Genomic DNA, 23510 nt, shown 5'->3' with positions numbered 1-23510 from the left:
GTGGTTCCAATCTTTTATTGGTCAAGAGTTGACTTGTTTGATATCAGTTTGGTTTTATGTCCCGTTTTTTATATACCAGTAACGAAAATGCTCATCTGGGAACAAAGTTCAGTCGTCTTATAGTACATGGAAAATTTCGATGTAGTATGTTATTTTGATTTTGTTCTCTTTTCAAGAAAAAAAAGCCATCAGAACAATGTGATCGACGTCTTCTTAGATTCCACAAGATTTTTTTTTAAATATTATTTTTTTGCCCTGTAACTTTGTAGTAGCAAACATATAAAATTATGAGTACGAGCCATTTTTTTCAAGTTAACATAAGAGCAGTGAGATAGTCTTCTTCTGAAATTCCAGATAATTTTGTTTGGATGTTGATTTGTAAAGTTGTGTTTAGCTGTTCATTTGTAAAGTTGTATTTAGCTGTTCATTTGTTCAGTTGTATTTAGCTGGTACAGAATGAAATCATCAGCATTAGATCCGGAAAGAAAATTAAATATATGATATCATTTTAAAACTATGAGACAAAATGTCAGAAAATTATATATTTTATATAAGCGAATACATAACAAAAACCCCAAAAGGCAATAATAGGTGTGCCATCACTAGATTTTTTGGTAAATCCGTTTATCCAACCCTTTTTCATCTAAGAGTCCACATTATAAGATACAGTGAAGAAGCTGTAGCTATCAGTGTTAACCACGAAGCTGAAATACAAAATTACATGATTTTTATATCTTTTTTCCGAGTGCAAAACACGTGTTTGTTTTTTCTTTTTATGAAAAGATGAAGTGCTAAGAATATTACAAAGGTAAATCTATAATTTGAAAATATGTTATTGAGCATATAACCTTTTTTCCACGTACCTTTTTGTTTATATTTTATAAACGTTGCGTGCATGTGTTCGGATTCATAATCTTTTTTTTCGCGTGTCTGATGCAAGATAGCAACATGTTTCATGCACGCTAAAATCAACATCATCATTTTATATTGCGCTTTTGTCTTCCAACCTTACAATTCCCCCAGTATGCACTTATATCAACCTTGGCAGAAATAAACTATTATATACTAAATACAAATAACAAGCATTGAATTGCTATATTTTGTCATAATTATTTCCATATAGGTAATCAAAATACAAAAAAGTTCGTCTTTTGTCTACAGTGTTGTCAGCCTTTCTTTGGGTTTTGGTGGTCGCGTGCTCGCCTCGAGTGCGGTAGGCCGTGGGTTCGTTCCGCGCCGGATCAAACCAGAGTTTGAAAATTGGTATTCGCTGCCAACTTTATTTTCATATCACATTATAATCTTCTCGTCCTGGATATGCATTTAATTTGCCACTGCATGGACGTTAAACATCCACCCATCCATCCATCTTGAAGTTCTTCAACTTACGGGTTTTGAATGTCCCCTTTATAACTTTTACCCTTTTTTCATAACATTGTTATCTTTTCTTCCTTTTTTTTCCATTTTGAATTGAGTAACAACAACAAAATTATAAATTGTGTATTTATTTGCTAATATGTTAAATAGAAAAAATTTAAAATCAAATTCCTTTGAATGAAACTCAAGCAAATTACCTTTTATATTTAGCTAGTTGTTAAATGAATGTAGGAAAGAAAGTCACAAGACAAAAAGCCACAAACAAAAAGTTACAGACAAAAAGTCACGGACAAAAAGTCACGGACAAAAAATTTACAATTCAGTTTTAAGATTATTTTTTCGTTGAACAAGAAAATACTTATTTTTAAAAACATTTTTGTATTTTTTCTTGAACTATTATATATATGATGCAACTTTGTAAACAAAATTTATTCTAAAAAATCAATAATGTTGAAACAATTGCTAAGAAAATTTGTCAGAGTGGGTTGGTACTTAAAAGCTTCATGGTGCCAATAAATATATACTTTGCATGAAATTTGATAAATATTCATTAATCAAGGCATAATTGTGAACAATTTCCTAAACTGTAAAATGAATATATGCCATAAAAAAAAATAAAGAACTTTTTCTTATGTATTAAAACAATTATAAACAAATTATTTGTGACTCTTTGTCCTGTGACTTTTTGTCCTATCAAATTTGTGACTTTCTGTCCTGTGACTTTTTTCCTGTGAATTTCTGTCCGCTTACCTTGTTAAATATGTCCACCGGAAAAAGTACTTCGATGATTACACTTACCTGAATGTGAGGTACTGGCAGTGTCACAGTCATCTCCATCCGAAGCCTCTGTTAAATGATTTAAGTATCCAGCATCTGTAACAATAACATCATTAACTATGTAAAAATAAGAGTATGTGGATTGCTTTTACATAATGAAATAGTCTCTCTCTTAGCTATAAAGAGACTGGAATAATAAGAAAATCCTATAAATACTTTTTAAGCACAAATAACGCCCATGAAGAGGGTCAAAGGCATAATAACAATTACAACTAGTAGGTTTGCAATTGCGAGCAATAGCGGATGGCACCCTCGTCCGACAAATGCCACTAAACTGCAGACATTTTGAAAATTTAAAAACAGTCAATGCACATATATGCATGACGACACATATTTTTGTAAATTTGAAGAAGGTTTGAAGCATTTTTCAATTTTTCACATTTTTACTGTTTCCATGGTAACGGCGGCCATTTTGAAAATTCCAAAATCAAATATCAACTCTTCATATGCCAGTTAACATTTCTGCAAGTTTCATGAAGTTTCGAGCACTTTATATTTTTTCGCATTATTTCCATGGTAACGACAGCCATGTTGAAAATTCTAAAGAAAAACGGCAACACTACACATGCCAGTTACCATTTCTGTAAAGTTTCATTCAGTTTGGAACACTGTATTCAGTTTGGAACACTTTTTTTCGCATTTTTTTCTGTTTCCATGGAAACGGAGGCTATCTTGAACCATTCGATAGCAAGGTGCACAACTTCACATGGGGGTCCTCACTGTAGTATAGTTCCATAAACATTGGTCCGTTAAATTCCGAGAACTAGCGAGGACAAGAAAAACAAGGGAAAAAAGAAACGTAGAAGAACAATACGTCACTCAACTCGCCATAATTACTTGTAACAACAATATACACATGACATTTACATATAAATGAAATAAAACATTGAACACACAATACAACAAATGACCTCAAGTGCCCCTATACTCAGTTCCATAGACTGTTTTAAAGTTGCGTCGTTTTAGGAATTGACGAGATATATAAACGTCCTGTTTGTTCCCTACTTACATGAAGCAGTTGTAATCTTTTACATTCCAAATGTCATAACAGTCAGCCGATTAAGGATTTCAATATACCGGGTTAGATCCAACTAATTTGTACTCATTTTCTTTTTTTTTTTATGAAACGTTCAAACTGAACTTCATTAATTGTGAATCGGCACGCTGATTATTGTCTAATTTAATATAAGAAATATCATTTCTGTTACTTCACTTGTCCTATTTGTATGGTGCCATATGATATTGGAATATTAATTGTGCAAAATATTTTTCGAAAACGCAAGCGCGATAGAAATAAATATGAAAATTTAGTGAGTTAGTTTACAATGTACATTTATATGTGGATTCTACCAGTCTTTGTTAAATTTTCGACTGATAAATATTTGCAAAATCACCTTCGATCCCTCTTGTGCCGTTGTTCCGAAGGGGGAAATTCAGTCCAATCCATGTCCACTCTCTAGTTTGAAAGAAGATTATAACTTAAACATCAATATCTTCAAAACTAACTGACAGCCCCATGAATACAATCCTTCGTTATTGTGAACATGGGATGCACATTTTGAGCAAGTCCTTCTGCAATTTGTTAATTAAAGACCACTTCATTAATTTCGTGCGTCCGAAGCGCTTTTCTGGATTTATCCATCAGAAATGCCCAAACACAAACATTTGAAAGCCAAGGATGTATACGTGACCTAAACACGTAAAGAGCTGAATTCAAATCAAATCAAACATTTTGATTTGAATTCAGCTCTTTACGTGTTTAGGTCACGTATACTGAATGCTTCAGGATATTTATCCCAGGAAATGTAATAAATTGATGAAATTTCATAATTATTTTATAATTTTGTATATGTAATAGCGTCCCATGTCTTGATATATAACGTCTATTGTATATTTTAAACACGTGAATTTTTAATCTGCTAAGATATTGATGTAGATAACATTCATAGATATTTATGCGGTCTGTTTGATTAATGTGCATCGCTGTAAAAACATGCAAGGTCAAGTTTTCAAAATTTTCTTTAAAATGTGATGCATGTGCGAAGCATAAAATATACAATCGTTTATTCAATCATTTAATGGATTTTCTTTGATGTATTTTGACAAGAAGGGCTCAGTGTGTTTCATAACAATGTCGATGCTTTGAAGTTTGATTTAAAATCAAATGTTGCAGTAAATCATTGTACTCTTTTGCACTTTTAACAGAGAATCATTAGAGCATAACTGATTTTGTGACATATATTTGCGGTATATTTTTATATTTCGATTATTATCAGATTCAGATTCATACAAATATTTATAAATATTGATAATTTTTTTATATGATCTTTGTACGGTTTTTTTTCAGAATTCAAAATATGAAATGAAATAAAGTTACGTTACACAACAACTAGATTGGGCGAATGATGTTCAATGAATTTTTAATTCCTTTTCAAATGTAGATCTTTTTCACCATATGTAAAGCATTCATGTTGACTTTATGATTCGTTAATTTCATAAGTATAAAAAAATAAAGGAAGCATCGTATTTTAATAAGAATATAGTAGGCTATTAATTTTTTTTTTTGGTTGTAAAGGTAAAAATTGTAGGCTATTAGTTTATTCTGGTTATTATAAAATGTTGAGAACGAAAGAGATCGAAAATCGAATTCGAAGGTAGACTGGTTCCCTGTCCTTTATCTGTTTGGCTCTGAGATACCCGTATGTTGCAAGGGAGAGGACCAGCCTTATTCGAAGGCTAATGAATATGAAGCAGTTAGTTCTGCTGCACCAGTGAGTTGCATCTTACGTTTCAAATCCGGTAAAGGGAAGTCATATCTGAAAACCGCGAACAATGATAAAAATATGAGATATGGTCACAACAAATGAAACATATCCGTTATATGCGACTAACTGACTGCCTCGGTACAACATTGAAAAAGACGACTTTAACTTCATCACCAAGGGTCTTTGTAGCAGAAATCCTCAAGTATAAAATCATAAAAAGTTGACATGCAAAACGTTTTAAAGTGAAATGCACAAACTACATCATTATGTAACGATATCTTCTTTTTTATGAGGGGGGGGGGGGGGGGGCAAGGGGTTTAACTGTTATGCTGTTTTGGGGCAATTTAATTCTTAGTTATCTGTTATTCTGAAAATATATTTGCTGTTAGCTGTTATTGTCTTATTCCTTGTTAGCTGTTATTGGACTATTAGTCTTTTTGTTATCTGTTATTGTGAGAATGTATTTGCTGTTAACTGTTATTGAAAATTGGATTGTTAGCATTTTGACAGCCAATCTTCAGTAGAAATTGAATTGGGATCTTTCCACTATTAACATGGTGGTCCGTGTTCGGAGAAGGATTCAATTAACATATAGACATTTAAATGGGTTTACATTACACTAGTCATTTTTTGGGCCCTTTATGGCTTGCTGTTCGGTGTGAGCCAAGACTCCGTGTTGAAGACCGTTCTTTGACCTATATTAATGGTTTACTTTTACAAATTGTGACTTGGATGGAGAGTTGTCTCATTGGCACTCATACCACATCTTCTTATATTTAATCACATAAACATTTTGATATTAGTTGGGTCCAGGACCATTACAGTATATATTATTATCATCCTTTGTAATAAATTCCTTTTTCTATGAACATGTATTTCGAATTATCTTGATTTTGACATATAGGGATAACGATCCTTATTTCCCTGTATGTGCATATTAAATTCGAACAATTCTTTTAAAATATTACAAAAATTCGTAAGGGTTCCGCGGAACCCAGTACTAGTGTCTCGCCTACTTTTGATGTTAGTCGCAGGCTCAACAAAATGGGTAAACAGTTATTAAATAAATGGGGAATGTGTCCATGGGACACAGATGATGCCCCCGATTGCATATCATATACAGTTATAAAGGGACATAACTGAAGAATAGTAAAAGTGACCCAACCCAAATTTGTACTTGATCTGAGTTTTGTTGTAATACGTATGGTGTATAAGTTTCCATAAAATTTGGTTGTTGCAAACTTAATTTACTCGGAGAACGGAAACGAAAAATTCAGCAATTTTTATTTTTATACGACCGCAAAAATTTTTTTGGGATCGTATAATGGTATGATGTCGTCGTCCGAAGACACATTGGTTTCCGGACAATAACTTAAGTTAAAGTGAATGGATCTCTATGAAATATTTTAAGAAGGTTCAATACTACAAAAGGAAGGTTGGCAATGATTTTGGGGATGATGGTTCTAACCGTTTAGGAATTAGGGGCCCAAAAGGGAACAAAAACAAGCATTTTCTAGTTTCAGGATAATAACTTGTATATAAGTATTTTGATTGCTCTTAAATTATACCACAATGTTTTATACCACAAGTAGAAGGTTGGGATTCATTTTAGGGGTTATGGGGCCAACAGTGTAGGAATTAAGGGCTAAAAAGGGGCCAAAAACAAGCATGTTTCTAGTTTCCAGACAATAACTTGTGTGTAAGTGTATGGATCTCTCTGACATTGTAACACAGGGTTCCATATAACAAAGGGAAGGCTGGGATTGAGTTTGGGGTAAATTAGGGCCCCGCCGAATGGCGGACGCCCTATAGTGATCAGTCCGTCCGTCCGTCCGTCTGTCCGTCCGTCCGTCCGTCTGTCTGTCCGTCCGTCCGTCCGTCCGTCCGTCCGTAACAAATTGTGTCCGCTCTATATCTAGAGAACTGTTATGATTTCAAAGTTTATACTTGACATGTATATTAACCAACACCAGAGGGTGTGTCATAATGTATGTACAACTTCCTAGGTCAATTTTCAAGGTCAAAAACTTTGGTTTTAGTTGACAACCCAATGACCTATGGTAAAGATTGTGTCCGCTCTATATCTTGAGAACCGTTATGATTTCAAAGTTTATACTTGACATGAATATAAACCAACACCAGAGGGTGTGTCATAATGTATGTACAACTTCCTAGGTCAAAGGTCAAGATAAAAAACTTGGGTTTTAGTAGACAACCCCATGTCCTATGGTAAAGATCGTGTCCGCTCTATATCTTGAGAACCGTTATGATTTCAAAGTTTACACTTGACATGTATATAAACCAACACCAGAGGGTGTGTCATAGTTTATGTACAACTTGGGGGTGGGATTTTTTATTTTCAATTTTTTTAATGGATTCATATTTATTTTTCAAAATTTTTCAAATTTTGAATTTTTAAAAAGGTTCAAGAAGAAATCTTCAATTTGAACTGAAAATTTAAAAAAATCCCAAAAATTAGTGATTTTCCATTTTGACTGCTGGTTGCCATGGCAACCAATATGCAAATCAACTGTTTGGAAATGTTATATATGGTCTTACATGTATAGAGGGTATAACAAGTTTTTATAACCAGATCTCTCTATATCTGGTCTCAAAATTAGAAAAATGTGTAAAAGACAGAGTTATCTCCCTTTTTGAAAAAATGCTCATTATTTTTAATGATGTACATTTTTTGTCTTAACTAGACGGTGACTTGTTGATTTTATTTTTTATTATTTAAAAAGACTATTTCAGCAACAGAAAAAACACAAACATTAAAAAATCCTATATTAGGTTTCATGAGAAATTCTTCAAAAAAGATGGCTATGCATTCATTTCCCTATCATTTCTATAGTAATCTTGAATGAAAACCAATAAACTTGAACCCTTCAAAAAAATTTAACTAGACGGTGAACCCAATTTTTTATTTTTATTTTCCACTTAATATATGATAAAGTTCATTTATAAAAAGTATTAGCCAAATCCTATATTAGATATTTATACCACCCAGCCACCTTAAATATTGTGTCCAAATTTGCCCCAACTGTTCAGGGTGCAACCTCTGCGGTCGTATAAGGCTGCCCTCAGCAAAGCATTTTATTCCATTTGTAAAGGGGCATAACTCTAGAAAATTTAGTTACAACCCTAAAATTCAAACGATCTGTATTTTGTTGTAATAAGCATTGTGTACAAGTTTCATAGCATTTGGTTGAGGCAAACTAAAGTTAGAGAACGGAAATAAAAAATTCAGCAATTTTTATACGACCGCAAAAAATTTTGGTCGTATATTGGTATATTGGTATGACGTTGGCGTCGTCGTCGTCCGAAGACACATAGGTTTTCGCACTCTAACTTTAGTTTAAGAGAATGGATCTTTATGAAATTTTACCATAAGGTTCAATACCACAAAAGGAAGGTTGGGATTGGTTTTTTAGGAATAAGGGGCCAAAAAAGGGGCAAAAACCAAGCATTTTTCTAGTTTCATGACAGTAACTTGTGTGTACGTGTATGGATCTTTCTGAAATTGTACTACAAGCTTCCATATCATAAAGGGAAAGCTGGAATTGAGTTTGGGGGTAATTGCCCTAAACGTTTAGGAATAAGGGGCCAAAAAGGGACCAAAAATAAGCATTTTTCTAGTTTCATGACAATAACTTGTGTGTAAGTGTATGGATCTTTATGAAATTGTACTACAAGGTTCCATATCACAAAGGGAAAGCTGGGTTTGAGTATGGGGGTAATTGCCCTAAACGTTTAGGAATTTGGGGCCCCGCTACGGCAGGGGCATACAAATTTCCTCTAGATACTATCTTTTGATTGTAAGAAGCTTCTGTCCAAGTTTGGTAAAAATCCAGGATGGTTTATAAATATAATAAATGTTTTAAAAACTTTAACTGCAGACTGTATGTAATGTTAACTGAAAGAAAAACTTATTAAGGTCCATTTATACAATCATGTTATAAGTAAAATATGGAAATACAAGAAATAAATTTTTACAAAATTTCCTTCTAGATACACGCTTTTCATCATAAACAATCGTTGGTGCAAGTTTGGTATAAATCCAGGATAGTTTAAGACAGTTATCAAAAATTTTAAAACTTTAACCACAGAGTGAATGTAATGTAAATTGGCAGAAAAACTAAATCCATTTATAAGTAAAATACGGATAAATAGGATTATTTGTTTTTACAAAATTTACTTCTGGATACTATTTTATGATCATATCAAACTTCTGTCCAAGTCTGGTACAAATCCAGGATATTTGACGACGACGCCGCCGACGGAATGTGTGATCACTATGTCTCGCTTTTGCGACGAAAGTCGCAGACTCGACAAAAATTGAAAACATATGGCCAGGGATAACTGATGAGGATGGCAATTAAATCCTAGTTCCATACGACCAGTTAACCTAAACATTTTTTATATAATGAGGAACACAGACTCAGCTCTGTGATTCTTTTCTAAGAATGCACTCACTATTTAAATTACAAGCATGTGTGAGCTTCTTTAAAAGTACAAAAATAAATGCTGAAAAAGTTAAAAGTATTCCATAACAAAAAAATATCATCATACATTGAGTAAACCAATTCTAGATATATAACTCTAAAATCATGTTCATAGAAAATGGAATTCATTACAAAGGATTATAATAAGATATATCATTCCGGATTTGTCCTGGACCCGACTGATTTTAATTATTCATTTACTGTTTTCTGTTTTTATCCCTTTTCAATTCCTTGTTATCAGTTATAAGCCAAATCAATTTGCTGTTTTGCTGTTATTGGAACCCCCCCCCCTTTTGCCCCTTCTTTTATAATACAAATTTTTACTTCTATAACTCTTAAGGTGGTACCAAACACCTCGACTGAAATTAATTTGGCTCGTTTAATTTTCATTAAATTTTGAGAAAAATATTTACTTTGGAGCCTTTGACAAAAATTTCAAATAACTTGAACCACACACTTTATCGGAAAATTTTCATTGGAAATATAGGAGTTTGACAAGCACTAATTTTGATCATTGAGAAGCTTACTATTGCCTTAACAGTAGAACGTTATTAAAACGTTCAGCTGAATTTTACAAAGTTATCTCCCTGTAGTGTTATGTACCACCTTAAATGAGAAAAAAACCACACGTTATTAATTTCGTCCGCCTGAATGATTAACTTTCATTAGGAAAGCTCAAATCCAAACATTTGAAAGCTAACCATGTTTAAGTTTAAGATTAACACGAAGAGCTATCTGATCCAATTTAATTTTATTATCATTATTATTTCTGATTTCAAAATCATCTGATCACAGAACTTATTTTAGTTTCAGTGTCCATATTGGTACATTTGTAATCATAATATATCAACAAGTAAAGGCAGTGGTGCTACCACTGCATTATATCCAAAGTTTATCTTTCAGTTGTGTTACTTTTGCTTAAAATAAAACCATTATCCAACTGTTACAGCATTAAATGGCTCTGCGTGCCGTGAATACCCTATTGGCTAACCACACGGAGACAACATTAACCAAAGTACCATTGACATTTGAAAATCAATAAGATTTATGCTCAGCATCGGGCTTACAATATGTCATAGAAACGATATTGTTATATCGTCATCGTAATATCACGTTAAATCGATGAATAGTTGTCTCATTTGGGATTTATACCACATCTCGTTATATTTATTTGTTTTTGCATTGACGAGGCTGGAAAGTCAAAGACTTCCGGTAGATATGAAAAATGAAAATAACACTTTATTTTGTTTTGTCCGAAGCGCTTTCTTTGATTAACTTTATTTCGGAACGCTCATACCCAAAATATTTGTCGAAAGCACAGGATGTATAACTACCTAAACACGTGGCGAGTTATAGGATCATATGGGACCTAAAAGAATACTCAAATCTGAATGTAGGGTTCACAAACTTGAACTTAAGTACACAATCACTGTGGAAGGTTATTCCAGAATCATTCGTCATGCGCACTAAAACTAATTTTGAATAAATTATTAAAAAAATGTATTTTAATTTGAATTTCAAAAGAATGAAAATAGTATTTAAACTTTCATATTTACTTTTACAACTTCATTTCTTTATGTAGAAAGTAGAGTGATTAATTTAACATTTTGGTAGTTTCTTCAGAAACCTTTATTGTTTATTTGTTTTTATGTGTCATGCTGTGAGTTTTAAATCTATTTTATGCAAAACCTATAAACTAATTTAGAATGGATAATTGCCTAAGTTTAAAGAAATACATTGCTATCGCTAGGTAGTTAAATCTATAATAGAATTACACCAAACTGTCATCCTATCTAAAATTAAAATTCTAAAAAAAAAACGAGCAGCAAAAAGTTTCTTACGAGCCAGAAAGTAGAAAAACTTTAAATATAGCTTTTCGCAAAATTAATTCTTTCCGCCTTATTAATTTCTTTTTAGATATGACAAAATCCACTTTCCTTATTATAATACGAAAAATATGCAGATTGAAAAATAAAGCAGATCCAAATATAAAATTTCATGAATCATAGTTGAAGACAACTTTTTTTTGCGAAGCAAATTGCAGAATGACAACCAGAGAAACAAATGACAGGACAATGGTCAATATGTATAACCTTTCTTTCTTATTTATTTAAGACCAATTAATAATACATGTAGAATCAAATTTTAATTGCAAAAGTTTGTTCTTATGTTGTACTTTTACACAACTTCTCCAGGTTAGGGGGATGGTTGGCGCCTTTAAACTAGTTTAACCGCGCCACATTCTGTATGTGCCTGTCCCAAGTCAGAAGTCTGTATTTCAGTGGTTGTCGTTTGTTGCTGTATATCATATTTGTTTTTCGTTCATTATTTTGTTCATAAATCAGGCCGTTAGTTTTCTCGTTTGAATTGTTTTACATTTGTCATTTCGGGGCCTTTTATATAGCTGACTATACGGTATGGGTTTTGCTCATTGTTAAAGAACCCAACGCTGGAGCAAGAGCTGCTAACCCTTCCAGAGCACATGAGTTCACTTCTATGTTATAAGGGGTTCGTGTTGCTTCTGCTTTTTTTTCTGTGTTGTATTTTGAGTACTTGTAGTTTAGTTTACATTTTATATATTATCTCTCAAAAAATAAGTCATTACCGTCCTTTTTTCCCCAATACTGCTTTTTCATTCATACTCTACATTAGGTGAAATCTGGTAATTCCGTATGATTAGACAGGAGACATTTACTAAGCCAGTTTTGCTTGATGTCTCCACGGATTTTAACAGAAGAAGCATGACATAGGTTTAAGGTTAAGGAGCAATTGTTGACCCGTACAGAGGAGCTGAGTTCTTTGTTGGTTTTTGATGTGTCATTCTCAATCTTATTATAGTTCTTTGTACTGTTTTTTATTCTGTTTATCTTTTTTCTTTAGAGGCGTTGGTGGCCGAGTGGTCTAAGTAGTCGAACTACTGTATCACTAGCCAGTCAACACTGAGGTTGTGAGTTCGAATCCCGCACGGGGCAGGTGCACTCAACTCCAATCTTAATTGACTAGGATTGTCAGTTTCCCTTCCGAAGGTCGGTGGTCCTCTCCGAGCACTCCGGCTTCCTCCACCAATAAAAACTGACCGCCACGAAATAGCACAATAGTGTTGAAAGTGGCGTTAAACACCAATCAATCAATCAATTATCTTTTTTTCTTTGACATCGTCTATTTTTCTTGAATGCAAAACTTCGCGACGGAAGTCCGAGTAAAAAGTTTTAAGTTTTATACACAACATTTCATTTCCCTTAATGCCTTTTTCATATTATGCTTGGCGGTATCAATGAAAAGACGTTCTTGACATTAAAATGTTGAAATTATATACTTTTAAAGTAAAATCATTTTTGACATCTCATTTGAAATTCTTTGCTATCCAAAACACACAATGGTGAAGTTGATTTAGCGAAATATATTTGAAATACACGCCTCATTTAAGAATGTTGACAACATTTCGGACGTAACTCGTTACACGAAAAAAAAAACTACACAATTATAGTATATAGTTTAAGAATAAAAAATGAACTTTTAACCTTTTCTATCCACAATTATGTTCAGATATCAGTCAGTAGTGTAATGAGAGGTACAAACCACTACACCAGATACTATCCCTATGATATGAGTTATTACAGAGTTAGTAATTATATATTTGTATCGAACATTTCTATTATTTCATATAAAACAAGAGTGCGACAAATAAAAATCAGAAAATGGACAATATAAAAGTGATGTCCAGAAAAAATACAGAAAGGAACCAGAGTGAGCATAATTACACATATCTAATGTAAACATGATGATGAAATTCCTTTTCAAAATATTTTCTGCTTATTCTATATCCCATTTTTTTCGACTCATTGATTTTTATTTAATTTTTAATTTTGATATATTTCAATCGTGTGATATTTTACACGATTGGAAAATATCATATATTGATATATAATACAGGTATCTAATATATTAGATTGTAATGTCTGATAATTTGTAAAAATGTTATTTTGATAAACATTATGGTTTGCCCGTTGGATGTGCCGTTTCGCGATTAGTCTTTAATAGATATATAGGGAGCCAAACAGCGGGAACTTTTGTAAGGAACATAAAGAACCAAAGAGTTGGAATTTTACGTTTTTTTTTATTATTGATGCTCTTAAATTTCGTATTTGATTTGGCTTTGTAATTGTTTTGATTCGAGCGCCTCTGATAAGTCTTTTGAGAACGAAACGTGCGCCCGGCGTACTTGATTACCAGCTGGTATCTTTGATGAGTTTAATTTTGGAATTTTCGCCAGGAACATAAGGTGCCAAACTTTCCATGATAGTCAACTTGTTATAAAGAGAGGGGGTTTGTATAATTTAAAGATTGATTGATTAATTGGTGTTTAACGCCACTTTCAACGCTATTGTTTTATTTCGTGGTGGTCAGTTTTTATTGATAGAGGAATCCGGAGTGAACCACCGACTTGCGGTAGAAAAACTGACAATCCTACTCAGTCAAGATTGGAGTCGAACGCATCTGCCACATGCCGGATTCGAACTCACAACCCAAGTGTTGACAGGCTAATGATACAGTAGTTCGACTACTTAGACCACTCGGTAACCTAGGCCCCTTATCATTTAAAGAGAACACAAATGAAAACCATGGCAATCTAAAGTGAACTGTTACTGATGGTGTTGCAATCATAGCATTTGTACAAGATTAGTACTATAGGACTTTCATCATTTTCAAATAGTCCTTAAATATTTGATAAAATTTACTGTATCATAGCCCCTGTTTGTATTTTGAGTCTCGTATAACATCGTGTAAAATTCAGACCAATTAATAAAATTATAAATATTTTAAGAAGGATCAAATACAGTACAGTTTAGAAACCGCAAAAAAATATGAAAAACGTTTCAAACCAAATTCTAATAGCTTCCTTTCATTTTGCTATCAGATACAACTATCTTTTATTATATTCTAGGTACTTCAATTGAAATTTATAAAAAGGATGTTATGAAATGTAATATTTTATCAAAAACTCATTCAACGGCAAATTGTATGCCATAATATATTTATAGTTTTAGGATATTAATCAAAATGTTCGAAGAGAACTGTATATCATTTAGACTAATTCATATTCATATTTCACTGGGTTTTATCAACTATCCGAATTGACACAATATGTGACACAAATGAAGACAAAATCTTTCTGTTCGAAATTAGAAAGAAGCACGTTGATAATCATGGTGTAAACAAATTGACTATCGTTCAGTAGTCATTTTTTTCCAACTCGTTGATAGTTGTTCAAAATAAAATGTACTAATTTTAATACATAAAGATGTAAATTTTAGAGTCTATCATCATTAGTAATGTGTAGAGTCAAAAGTGTTGTAAATCAAAGAGTTGGGAGTGGGTATTGTGAACCGTATTAACAAAAGCAGCATTAAGAGAGAATATTCAAAACCATATAAAGTTAAATATCTGAAGTAGTTGTAAATCTAAGTTTCTGTAATATTTACAAAATTTATCATCTGTGAATTGTCAAGTGTACATCTTAAATTGATTTTTAGTCGGATGTTATCTATTATTATTATTATTATTATTATTATTATTATTATTATTATCATTATTATTATTATCATTATTTCAACAATAAAGTCCTTTCCATTTTCAAACTTAAATAAATGCTTCTACGTTTCAGCTTATTTGTTTTTTCCAACACAAATCGCGCGCTTAAATGTATAAGTTCAATTGTGGATAATATTATCTGAAACGTCTTCTCTCTTTTTTTCTCAACCCCCTTTTAACAATCTAAATGCTTTTAATACGACTCTTAATGCAACATTCGTGCCGTATGCAACATGTCTGAAGTCAAATACAAGCAATTATTATGAACGTTTAATAACCGAACATAGTAATTGCATTTGATATCCTATAAAAATTAAATTTATATGGTTTATCTATTTCATAAAATCATGTTGGTATGACCAATACTATAATTTTAATTTCATTAATTTTGATGATAAGAAAATATATTAAATGTCATAAAAGTATCAATATAAAAACACCTACCTTGCAAAGAATTTATAAGAATTAATACCAAAAAACATTTTACAAGCAGTTGGATCATCGTTTCAACTGGTACACTTTCACAGTAATAAAGACGAAGAAATTTGTCTCTTTAAATATTTCATTTTGATAAATAAAAATTAATTGGTCCTGTCGCCTTCGTAATTCGTGCTTGATTAAATTTCTATCGTGATTATATCCAGTCTACAAATATCTAACTGATTCAATGTGATCTTGGTTTGATGCACAAAAGATATAATTATTAATTGCGATGACCAATCACAATTTTAATCGATAAAGTTGTGATGAACAATTATTTTAGTCATATTGTTAAAGAAAGAGACAATTGTTATGTCAATCCATCTATTTAGTTTGCAGACTTGAAATGTCGCAGATTTGTTTCAGGGGCAGGCAAGTTAAAATTATTGTTCCAACAATGAAAACTATATTCAAAGTTGAACTTCGAGAGTTTGATTAAGTTTATGATCTAGCGTTCAAACTAAGTGCATATTTAAACCGCTGTCTTTTCGGTAACCGGTCACGCTTAAAAAAACAAATTTTCAATGAAAGGGCATTTTGCAGTTATAATGAAGAAGGGGAATAATTTTCATGAAATCAAAATAAAAACTGAAGAAGAAAAATAAGAAGGCATCAATGGGGGAAACAACATCATGACAAAAAGAAAAATACGACATGACAATATTTCAATAGATTTAACACAAATAAACTAATTTAGATGGACCAACAGGATCCCTATTGTAAAGAGTGAATTATCTACCGATGTCTTTTGGTAAAATATTGTTGTTTCTCATTTACTAAGGACACATGTAAAGTTAATATAAAAATAAGGAGACGTGGTATGATTGCCAATGAGACAACTATCCATCAAAGTTCAAATGAAGTCGATGTAAGCATACACTCGATACTTATATTCGCAATTGGTGAAAACGCATAAGTTATGGATTCAAAGATAGCTCTTGTGAAACCCTAAAAATTACCAAATTTTCGATGATTTCTTCAACATTTATACACAATCAAAGTTTGAAATGAAAATACGAACCAGTTTTCATGTTGAGGGTTGACAAGGACATGACACAAAGAAATTATATACGTTAAAAATTAAAATTTCATAGACAAAGTATTCATGCAGTTGCTTCGGATCGGTACGCAGTTCCTGTGCGATTATTTGCTCATGACAAGTAAATTCCAATAACAAGTCACGAAGGAGGAAGGGTGTACGGGACCTTGACTACAACAACAAGAAAATATTCGTAACCATGCATTTGTATAATGATATGAAATCTTTTAGACAACCATATTTTTTTCTTGAAAATATCAAGATTATGCTAGCTTCTTTCGGAGAGAAGAGAACAATTGGTTAATATGTCTTTCGGGGAAAAAAATATCTACAAAACGTAGTAAATAATTATGTTGTCAATCAAAATTCAGTTTAAAAATAAGTAGATTTGGTATGATTACCATTGAGACAACTATCCACCAGAGTTCAAAAGAAGTAAATGTAAGCAATTATAGGCAACTGTACGGCCTTCAACAATTTGAAAAACCCATACCGTATAGTCGGCTTTAAATGGCCCCGACATGAACTTTGTGAAACAATTCAGACGAGAACTAACGGCCTAATCTATACAATTTGAAAACAAATTACGAAAAACACATATGACAGACATGAACAACAACAATTACTGAACTACAGGCTCCTTCCTAACTTAGGACAGGCTCATAAAGAATGTGGCGTGGTTAAACATGTTTGTGAGCCCTCAACCCTCCCCTAACATGGGAGAATAGGGTAACAGCACAACATAAGAACACTGAACTGTAAAAACTAACAATATCAAACGTTATCAACCAACGAACAGAATGAAAAACTAGTGTCGTATCAGCTTTGATATAAATTTTCAAAACCAAGCGTAAAGTAAGAAATAGTCTGATCAAACATCCAAGAAGATCACGTTTGTCAACATTTGTTTCTGCTGGTCATGTTGTAGAATTTTTAAAGTTTAACATGCTTCTTTCAATTTTCTAAATATTGCTGAAGGTAGTATCTCCTATTAATAAAAACAGAGAGAAGGTACCGAGATGTCAATCAAAAACAAAAAGCCGGATATAAACCAACTCCATTGCCAAAAAGAATATCCGTGGTCATCTGTAAGCCAAATCATGATGGCATCCGTAAAATTTGCAAAGGAATAACTTGAACTTTACCAGTTGACATCGTTGGTTCAATAGCTTCCTTGTAACCTATTACAAAAGCATGCTTGTGGTTTCTATAATTATGTGAATGGTGTATAACGTAGTCTCTGAGAAATAAATCTAAAGAAATCTTTATATCAAGAGATCAATGCGAATCTCTTTTCGATGTTTATAGAGACAAACCATTAATTCTTGGCCCCATTGCTTTCTATGTTAAATAAATCAATTTCAAGCATTTATATCTCTTTATTTTTAAGTTCAAATAAAGTGACAGCCATTTCATGTCAAAGCGCTACCTTAGCTTGCTGAAAATCAACATACTGTCTTTAATTGCATATAAGAGCGTATTGGGGTCCGGAACTTAGGGAGTACCAAAACAGGTACTTCCGATTTAAAAAAAGCAAAATGTATCCTCCTTTTTCAATGTTATGCAAATTATTTTATTATTGAAAATTCTTAGTCAAAACGTGTTCTACACGAACCAACAGTAGTTCAGCTTTCACTTGATACCAAAATATTCTACATATTTTGAAAGTTACACCCATGCGTAGGAACTATTTTGTTTTAAGTATCTACTACTTTCTGGTAATGCTCTTTCTGACCGAGCCCGAATTAATGATGTTACACCTTTTATTGTAATTGGGAATTATATAAACTTCTGATTCTTAAACCCATTGAAAAACTGATAAATGAAATGAGATGTAAAGCACAATTCTGCAATAGTTTTTTGCTCAGTTGAAACCTTTGACGTAAAGTACGTCATGCAGTGTATGTTTATTGTAAATTTCAAGTTGTCAACTAACATTAGCGTGTTATTCCATCCGTTAGTCCATGCTTCGATTTATTTACATGCAGATATGCAAATATAAAACAAATATCTATTATTGTATTTGTCAAATGTTAGACGGAGTACTCAGTGTATTTCTTCGTATATTATTACACGCCCCCCGTCTTGGTGCATTTAAATTAAAAATTGATACCTACGTACTGGGATGAAAGAACAATGTCTTTAAAGTATATTTAATACATTATTTTTTTAAATTATGAAATAATATTTAATCGGAGGTAAACTGATCCAAAATTGAAGCTTAAATCACGATGGAATATAAATCTCACCTAAAATCAAGCGATAATTTCTAAATAATTGAATAATTATCCACCACGCTGAAGATGTTAATTTGATATGAGCAAATAATTTAGACCATTAAAAGAATTCTGAAAATAACCTTAGTTGGGTGTTTTTTTTCTATAGTTTAAAAAAATTCAATACATTTTCATCATTCGCATTAACCTGTCAAGTTTATATCACCTTTGGGCTACTTAATATAATGCAAATAAATCGACAAGCTTAGCAAACAAATTAATCGATTGGGAACTAAGACTTTAACACAAATTTTGACATTTGATAAATTGGAGACTTCATTACATGAGGTGCTCCCAAAGTGTCATCAAACTGTTACTGAGCTAATGAAAAGTATTTAAATCTAAAAAGACATTTGTGCAGTATTTTGTCATATTCAAGTGCTGTGTTTGTTTAACAAGGTTGACACTTTATAGAAAATAATGCAGTATTTTGAATTAAGTAATTGAAATAATGACACCGAGCGCTATGGCAGTTTATGAACTGGGCGGTCATCTACTTATATAGGAGAATATAGTTTTTTGTGATTTGACTGAACAGTCCATAAACTGAAATTTGGTCTGAAATGTTATATTTTACTTAGTCGCTAGGGCTGTATTACACTTGTGTTTCTGAATTATGTGAAATAAATATTCTATTTAGTAAAAAGTAAAAAGTAGAATAGATAAATGTTTTTGATACCATATTATATTTTATGATTTTAAGCAATTTGACTGGAACAAATTTAATTTTTTTTTCATAGCGTTTTCTGTCTTCATTCCCGACTGCGCTGTCCTAGTTTATTTACATATATTGATATGTTGATGCTCCAGATATAAACCAGTGTTAGGTTATGGAAAGTCGCAGTGGATTGTCGATTATTATTATTTTCCCTATTAAAAATACTAAAGACAAGGATACAAAAAATAATTGTCGATATCAGTTGTTTACATCCTCATCCTTTAGTCTCTGGTTAATAGTCGACCCTTGACCTAGCATACCATATATTCTTATTTTTATATTAGAAATCCCGCAGATTATCATTACAGCTGTTATCATAATGCTAGCAAGTTAAAGGTTCGGTTGACTTGCTTGCTTTGTTTGTATAAAGATTGCTCAAGCATTGTAATTAAGATTGACATCTGAAAACAATATAAAAAGTGGAGTTAAACTTGTATACATTATATTTAAATTTGATAAGACATTATCAAATAATCAAATTTACCTATATTTATATACACTCAGGTTTAACTCCGCCTACTTATATTGTTTGCAGATGTCAATCTTGAGCAAACATTGATACAAACAAACCAAGCAAGCCAACCAAACCTTTAACTTGATAGCATTAGGATAACAGCTGTAAGTGTTTTAAATTCAGTCAACACGACGATATATTCCTTGCGAGGTTAAGGAAGATATTTGTACCATGGCATGTATTAATAATCTGAATATGAAGGAGGTACAACCACTGACAGACAAACTTAGAATGACTATAATCAGAAATGGGTGCGCTCCGGACAGAGCAAGACTAGCTGCGTCGAAAGGAAAAGCATCTCCTAACTGGAAATCACGTGTAATACATTTCAAACATCATATCCAGTAGCATGGGCCAAAGCGAGTCTAGATTCGCCAATACCAACTACAGCGTAAAGTGTCTTAATCCAAACATTAAATTAGGCCGTTAGTTTTCTCAATTGAATTGTTTAATATTTTTCATGTCGAGGCATTTTATAGCCGTCTATACGGTATGGGTTTTTTCTCATTGTTGAAGGTCGTACGGTTGCATATATTTGCTTGCATCCACTTTATTTGAACTTTGGTTGATAGTTGTCTCATTGGCAATCATACCTCACCTCCTTATTTTTATATTCTAGATCTAGAGTATGTCATGTAGAATATTACCATAAGTCCCATAAAAGAGGGACGAAAGATACCAGAGGGACAGTTAAACTCATAGATCGAAAACAAACTGACAACGCCATGGCCAAAAATAAAAAGACAAACAGACAAATAATAGTACAGATGACACAACATAGAAAACTAAAGACTAGGCAACACGAACCCCACCAAAAACTGGGGGTGATCTTAGGTGCTCCGGAAGGGTAAGCAGATCCTGCTCCACATGTTGCATCCGTCGTGTTGCTTATGTTATTACAAATCCGGTAAACAGTCTAATTCGGAAGGTCACATTCGTGAAAAGGGAAGGGTATTGTAGTTACGACATAAGGAACATACATATCCGATATCATCTGTGAAACACTGTGGAATGACAAATTATAAAAATTTTCAAAATCAAACGGTATCTCTGGAATGACGACACATAGGAATTTTTAAATCAAAAGGAAGCTTCTCTATCAATCCTAATGTTTCGTTTTAGTTTCGTGTGAATTGGTAAAAGCAAATTTAAGTTGTTGTCGGAAGTATTCATGGACAAACTATATTATACCACAATGTACCCATCTATGACGCGCTGATATGACTTTACTTATGAGTATATAAACAAAGGGATAAATAACACCTTCCTCATCCTCAAACAACTACATAAACAACATCTTACTTAAATACAAGATACAGCAAAGCACTCCAAAGCTTTTTAGAAAGCTAAAACTTGTTGTTTAGCTACCTTTGATCGTCATTGACCACACAGATCGGGAAGGAAAACTCTACAATGCCTATAGGTGTTTGAAAAATTGTCAATCTATAATGGCCGTTTTATTGGGAGATCTGTATCTAGAATGTGACAAGTGGTGGAAATCAAGCCGTTTAAAGAAAAGAAAAATATACATAAAATATTTAGACTAACAATGACTTTACATTTCATGACATAAAAATTAAAGTAGTAATTATACAAATATATATAGAAAAGATAGCATCTTGAAAGACTTGCAAATCAAATCTATGAGTAATTCACCTACATCATACAGAAATAATTTTATGATGAATTGGTTTTGACAGAAAAGGATTTGCTTACCGTGAAATCGATGTCATGTATAAAGAAATCAAACCTTTAAGAAGAGATGGATGACATAAACATAACAACCTAAACAACAACAAAACAATCAAACAAACAGAAGGAAATAGACGTTTCAATGTTAATAAATTGAAGAGTTAAAATAAAGTTAATTTTTAACGTCTCCTTCCATTCATAAGGGGGATGACACGGTTTTGGGATGTGGGATACAGGGAGTAAAGAAGTGGGAATGTGGGATATAGTGTATAAAAAATGGAGATATGGAATATAGGGGTTAATAAAGTGGGATCTGGGAAAAAGAAAGTGGAAAGTGGAAAAATAACACAAAAGTGTCATTTCGTCAATGAGCACCACTCCCCCCTCCTCGATCATATGAAGGCAAAACCGTGAAGATCACATCAAACGGAGTGAGATATTTTGCATTGACAGGTGATTCTCAAACATACAGCACCCAAGACGTGGAATAGAAATCAGATCAATATTACTCCTGTCAGGAAGTAAAGCACATGCTGATGGGTTGGCCATTGGCTGTTTGGGATGTAAAAGCACGCAACCACGTCCGGCGGAATGGGACGTTAATCCGATGCTCCTATGGAGAATGCCACGCTCTCTACATATTAAAAAACAATTGTACCAACTTTTGGAGGGATGTCCATGGTGACCTGTTGTAAGGAAAATTTGATATTTTCCACTAAATTTTAAGTAAGCTACATTCAAAGATTTTACCACGCATTCAGGACTTCAGTACTATAGTAAGGAATCTAAAGTGCAAACAAAGATGCTTGCAAGTACAACTGATTTAGATTTACCACGTTTTGTGGAAAAACAAAGTCAGACTTCTGTACCACATGTTCAAACTTCTTCGTCCGTGTTTGTGTATGTTTGAATAAAGATAAGAAGATGTGGTATGAGTGCCAATGAGACAACTCTCCATCCAAGTCACAATGTATAAAAAGTTAACAATTATAGGTCAAAGTACGGCCTTCAACACGGAGCCTTGGTTCACACCGAACAGCAAGCTATAAAGGGCCCCAAAATGACAAGTGTAAATCAATTCAAACAGGAAAACCAACGGTCTAATCTATACAAAAAACGAGTTAATAACCACAAAAACAAGCGACAACCACCGAAAAAAAGGCTGCTGACTTAGGACAGGTGCATACACATGTTGAATATCTGTTTTGGGGTTTTGTTTAAGGAGTCGGGTGTAGGTGGTTGGTATGGTTGGTTTTATATTTTGGGGATCCCTTTATATGTTTGACTGTGTTGAGTTGAAGTGAGTCTGGCTGGTTGGGGTCATGTCTGTGTTTGTTTATACATAGATATTTTTGTATTTCAAACGATATCGGTATACACCTTTTAAATGCTTATACTATAAACGTAATTAGATTAAATATCAGTAAAAAAATATATTATCTGAATATCAGTAACTAAAAAAAAACTCGATATATAGTGTGTGTAGGCTTTCCGTTGTCATGTGTGTTAATATCTGCTATCTGACTTCTAACAGATCACTTTTAACAAAAAATGTTCATTACATAGCCTAAAGTCCTGGTGCAAATTTTAGAATGAAATCAGTGCTTCTTGTTCTGGCATGTAATCAAAATCAAATTCACTGTAAAATGTTCTCAAAGAAAAGAAACACAAATTCAAACATTTAGGCTAACAATGGTACCAATTTAAACTTCTTG

At 32.7% G+C, this 23510-nt stretch overlaps 1 long non-coding RNA gene across 1 annotated transcript; it reads right to left on the bottom strand.

The window, feature by feature from the left end:
* Nucleotides 1-527: 527 nt before the first annotated feature.
* On the bottom strand, nucleotides 528-15958 carry LOC127704572 (uncharacterized). Its single transcript, XR_007983369.1, has 3 exons — nucleotides 15521-15958; nucleotides 2176-2250; nucleotides 528-704 (listed from the first exon to the last, which is right to left on the bottom strand). It is a non-coding gene; the product is annotated as an uncharacterized LOC127704572 (long non-coding RNA).
* Nucleotides 15959-23510: the final 7552 nt, after the last annotated feature.

This window comes from Mytilus californianus, unplaced genomic scaffold (assembly GCF_021869535.1).
Source record: "Mytilus californianus isolate M0D057914Y unplaced genomic scaffold, xbMytCali1.0.p SCAF_1, whole genome shotgun sequence".
Classification (NCBI taxonomy): Eukaryota; Metazoa; Mollusca; class Bivalvia; order Mytilida; family Mytilidae; genus Mytilus; species Mytilus californianus.
This window is presented reverse-complemented; position numbering and strand designations above follow the sequence as displayed.